This window comes from Typopeltis vanoorti, chromosome 15 (genome assembly GCF_054136105.1).
Source record: "Typopeltis vanoorti isolate ZY-2024b chromosome 15, IOZ_Tvanoo_1.0, whole genome shotgun sequence".
Taxonomy (NCBI): Eukaryota; Metazoa; Arthropoda; class Arachnida; order Uropygi; family Thelyphonidae; genus Typopeltis; species Typopeltis vanoorti.
The window spans coordinates 26881819-26887443 of NC_143563.1; the positions used below are offsets into that span (position 1 = coordinate 26881819).

General features: G+C 33.4%; 1 non-coding gene across 1 annotated transcript; it reads right to left on the bottom strand.

The window, feature by feature from the left end:
* Positions 1–1577: 1577 nt before the first annotated feature.
* On the bottom strand, positions 1578–1648 carry TRNAG-GCC (transfer RNA glycine (anticodon GCC)). Its single transcript has one exon. It is a non-coding gene; the product is annotated as a tRNA-Gly (tRNA).
* Positions 1649–5625: the final 3977 nt, after the last annotated feature.

Genomic DNA, 5625 nt, shown 5'->3' on the forward strand with positions numbered 1-5625 from the left:
TGAAACTGTTGATGGCCAAATCTGTCATTTTCAAATAGATGTCTAGTGTTTTAATATATATTTATTTGATGTGTCATTGATTCTATGAATAGAAGTGTATTTGAAGAGCAAAGACAATTTTTTTTTTTTTGGAACTAACTTAAATAAATTAAAGATGCCAAGAAATTATATTCTTGGTTTAATCCTTTATCGAAGTGTAAGCAAACAAAGTTTGCACATGAAGTAACTTCACAACTGGGCAACTGATATATAGAGACTAATGACTTCATATCACTTACCTTAGTATCCTGTAATGCAAAGTACATATCCTTATGGACATGTATAATGCTATGCATTATGGGAAGGGTCACTACCCAGACTGGTTTCAACCTTTATTGAGGTCTCATCAATGGGAGCCAGATCCAGAAATGAGATACCAAGGTTGAAGTAATGCAGAAGTCATATTTCCATTGCGAAATATGACTTCTGCATTACTATGATTTCATCATAGTAATGCAGAATTGTATTATATGATTTCCTAATACTGTTAGTATTAGGAAAGACCAAGAAGAAAAATAATTTCTATAATATATGTATAAATGATTTTGATGTTGAAAGTAAGAATGAGAAAATTTATGAATGAATTGTTTCAAGCAGTAAAAAACAAGAGTATGAGAAATTGCTTTCGTGGCTGTCATATAAAGCAAATATTAGTACCAAGTGTGATCAGGGGTCAAGAGAAAGAGAGAAGGAATCTGGTAATGCCCTTTTTTAACATTTGAATTTATTAAGAAATACTGCATGAGGTATTTCCTAACAACTAAGATGATAACATGGCAGCTAAACAGATTTCCCAACTAAAGAGATGATAACATGGCAGCTGCAGAGCAGTCTGCTATTCCCAATCATCAAATGCTTTGGACATGACAAGTGTAACAACACAGGTTCCTTTCAGGTTTTCCAGGATATTTGTCCAGAGGCAAGTGATGCAGGTAAAGAGATCTGTTGTGGATCTGGTATGATGAAATCCTTACTGGTAGCCTTAAATTAACTGGTGGGCCTCAAGATGTTGAAGGTAACAGTTAATGACATTTTCCTCAAAGACTGGCAAGATGTTATATGAAAATTTCTCTTGATGCAAATCAGCCATTTTATTTCATAATTTTATTATTATTTTATTTATTTATTTTTTAATACACTTGGTGAGGAGAATCATAAATTCCAATTCTTCCTTAAAGTCTAAAAAAAAAAAAAAAAAAAAAAAGAGGAGAGAGAACAAATATGAAAGTTAGTTATACAAATTTTAGAAAGTATGTATTTTCATATTTGATAATAGTAGAGCCTATGTGCAATATCAGTAGTGCCAATTTTGTAAGAAAAAAATACGTAAATACAATAAAAAACTCTTAAGGCTGAAAACTGGGTTGGGGAAGAAAGAAAATAGAAACATCACTTCTCCGTTTTTTTCATGAAATAATTTTTTTCTTTAATAAGTAAAAATTTATTTTCAAAAAATGGAATTTTTTTTTTTTTTTTTGGGGGGGGGGGGGATATACACTTACGAAATTGTCGAAAAAGAAGAAAAAAAAATTTCATTTTGCATCGGCCGGGAATCGAACCCGGGCCGCCCGCGTGGCAGGCGAGCATTCTACCACTGAACCACCGATGCTACGAAAGATGTTTTTCAGATAGATGCTGATATACATTGGAGATTACATAACCCATAGAAATTATTTGCATTTTAATTACGTGAGGTCATAAATATTGTATCGATGAGTGAAATTCTGGCGTCACAGGCCTTTCAGCTTAATATGCAACCTGAATGGGTGATTTATTTTATATGAATTCAGTCCAGTGAAAATATTTTTTAGCAGCCTTAGTTTTCTTATAGATGTTAAATGGCGTCATAAGGAGTCGGAAGTAATTTGTGTGGGATTTTCAAACGAGACGTAGTGTGAAGTTGTAAATTTAAAAAAATACTCCACCCTTTCCCCAAGAAAACTGAAAGGGTGTAATTTTTATTACAGTACAGCAGTGAAATCTCAACCTTGTGGGGGGGGGGGTGAAGAAAGCGGAAATCAATGGAAAAACTACTTAATTGAAACAAAAGCATTGAATGAAACTTTATTGACACAAAATCAGTATTGAATAAAAGTATTACGCTTACGGGAACATATCGATATTGCAAAATATACCATGCAACTAATTAAAACTAAACAAAAATAACGAATATAAAAATTAATGGCTTCTTTGGGTCTGTGGTGCGGAGCAAAGCTTTTCATATGATGGTGATATACTGGAAATTGACACTCTTAGTTTTCTTTCTATATTTAACTCAGGTCTATATTTTGTTTTTAATGCAGCCACTGCAGAAAACCCTATTTCACAAAGATAAGATGTTGGAAATGGCAAAAGTGCACGAAAAGCTCTTGACATTCATCTTGACGTTCAGAACATTCATCATCAACACTGACCCATAATTCAAATTGTCTTTTGATTTCGCTGCTTGACGTCAAGTTTATGAATTCTTCTTCTTATTCAAATAAGAAACCTTCAGGGATAATTTGAAACTGGTTTCTAATCCACTAGTACATTACCATTATGTTGTCGTGGGCAGTGGCGCACCCACAATTTAAGCTTCGCCGAGTTGAACGGATAAAAATATTTTTAATGCAATGAATTTGCATTAAAAATATTTTTATCCGTTCAACTAAAATTCGTTAAATTTCATTCATTACATAAAATTCATTAGGTGCTTATAAAAATCTATTTAAAGAATAAAATCCAGTTTTCTTTTCTTTTTATAAAGCTCTTGAATTATTTCAGTCTTGCTTACATTAATCTCTGTGTATATACAGCAAAACCAGTCCGTTCAATCGTGATTGTGTCGTGGTAGATCGTAAATAGGTTCTTAAAAGGCGTAAGTTAGAAAATGACCTTTCATTGGCGCATGTTGTTACCGGAAGCGTTGTAAATATTTTTAATAAGTTATAGATGTTAGGATATATCATTTTTTCACACTTTGAAACTGCATCAACGGAATTTTTGTATGGATCTATTGCAAAAGGTTTTTCAAATTTCTTATACCACAACTTGAATTCGGCGTTCAAAATTGCTGGATTTGTATAAGGCAAATCGCCGGCATAAAATTCACACAACTGACTAAAATCTTCCATTGCGCTTGCTGTTGGAGCATCTTTTCCATTTGGTAGAAGACAATTTTTTTTTTTTCAAAATGTTGCGGTGCCGAGTGAATCGATCCTGAAGCTGAGTCAATATTTGATCAATAAATGAAATGAAAATAGTTCTCCTGAAATACTCTTCTACAGAATCGCCTGGAACCTTAATGTTTTTTGATGTAGTCCTTGTCTTTTTAATGTCAATATTAAAATTATTGGCTTTTATACATGCTTCATTGTAAATATCTTTAGATAAAGACTCTGGTATTTCATGAATGGTATTTAATTGAGCCACAACATCATCAACAAAATTTAGGGCAATTACGAGGTCACTGTCATTTTATTTTATTATTTTAGACAATGGTAAGGTGTACGCAAATATTTTTTGCAAGCTAAATAAAGATATTATAAAACCAAATTCACACAATGAATTATTCAAAAGTTTTCCTTTAGAGGACGAGTCTCTTTCTTCCCAAGAAATGATTGTTTCAAGACCATGAATCACTGCATCATATAATTCTACCATGGTCATGATAGCTTCATGGCGTTCCACCCACCTAGTCGGGAAAACTTGGCGTAGTTTCTGTCTCTTAGTATGCGGTGTATATTTATCAATGTTGTCAACAAGTACGTCCTGTCTCTTAGGGGTATTGAAGAAATTGTGTACCTTTTCAACTATGCCAATTCAATTTCTTATTTCAGTCACAGATACAGCATTTCCAATTGCCAAATTCAAACTATGCGATGCACAATGAACATATATAGCTTGTGGATATATAGCTAATATGTGAGATTAGACACCATTAAACTTTCCGTCCATTGATGTGGCACCGTCGTAACCTTGCCCACGTAAATATGACAAATCGATGGCATAATTATTCAAGCTTTCTAATATTTTGTCAGATAAGTTTTTTCCTGTAGTGCTTGTTACAGGAACAAATTGTAAAAATTTTTCACAATCTTTGTTGTCATTTTCTTCGTCTATATACCTGGCACACAAGGAAAGATGTTCAGTGGAAGAAATGTCACAAGTTTCATCGGCAAGAATTAAAAAACATTTCGCCGAATTAATTTTTTCGACCAAACGGTTCAAAATTATTTCATTACATGCATTTATAATTTGATTTTGTATGTATGTGGAATTTAATATCCCCTTAATTTAAATAATGATTTTGTATGTTCCACTAGTGTAGGTATCGTTTTTGGCAGAATGTTTAAAATGTTCAGCAAAATTTTTGTCGCCCGCATCGATTCCAGTTCTTGACAAAGCTCGAAAATTGCCTTCATTGGCGATTTGCTCCTGTTCAAATGAAAATTCTCCATAATCACAATGTCCTCTCAAGGGTGTATTTTGCCGACCACATAAAATTACTGTATAATCGGCTCTAATCGTTTCCGATTAACTGCAGCTTGTGAAGCACTATCTACATCAATTTGTCGATTGATTGGAATACATTTTCCATCTAGAATATTGTTTAGCCTTTCGTAAATCATAACAGCCGTTATATGATATTTTGTTTTTTGATGATTATTAAATTTTTCGGCTTTCTTCCAATTATTATAACCTTGCGTAACTAACTGCCCACGTACTTCAGATTTAGGTTTTCCAACATTAGCAGGTTTTCAAAAAACACACAATATTTACAGTAAGCACTATTTTCAACTTGAAGGTACACAAGCCATGTAAATTTTTCAAACATGTATATTGAAAACTTCGATTGTGAATTGCAGTACAGATTGCAGGAATATTAAACTTTGGTTCTGGTTTCCACAACTTTTTCACACTATCTAAATTATCGTCAGAATTAAATGTCTGTTCTTTCAAAAATGCGATGTCGTGAGAATTATTAATAACTAAGGAAGTATTTTCTTCAGGATAATTCGATGGTTTTGTCAGTTTTTCCCTGCGACTAGGGAAACCGAATCCAAATCGTATTGACAATATTAATAGCGCCAACATTGTTACTAACATTTGAATCATCCTTTTTGGGTTTTTTTTGAAATAGTTCAATAAAATACTCTGCGTACGTTTTTCAGCCATAATTTGAAGCACAAAATCCAAAAAACAAAACGAAATCATTTACAAATTTAACTTTAAAATTTTAACTTAACTTCAATGTTATTGAAGAATTTACGTACGGTAAGGTTAAATGTTCAGAGATGGAAAGAAGTTTTGCAAGACGCAAAACGTTGCTGACTATAAGGGCGAAGCAAAATGCTTTTATAATCCCTGCTATCTGATAAGGTTGCTGTCTATGGAAACGTTTATGAGCTAAGTGCTCTGCCTGAGTGGGTGCGATTTAAAGATCTTCATTGCCGGCAAAGGTTAGTCGATTGGTAGAGCCTCTGCTACTAATGGCTCAGTTAAGTAAGTTTGAGCGCCGTTAGTAGTTGGAAGGATACCAATCGTTCGATGCTGTTGGCACACTCTCCCTCGATGAGTCTTTGGACTCCCTGGAGGTGTCAA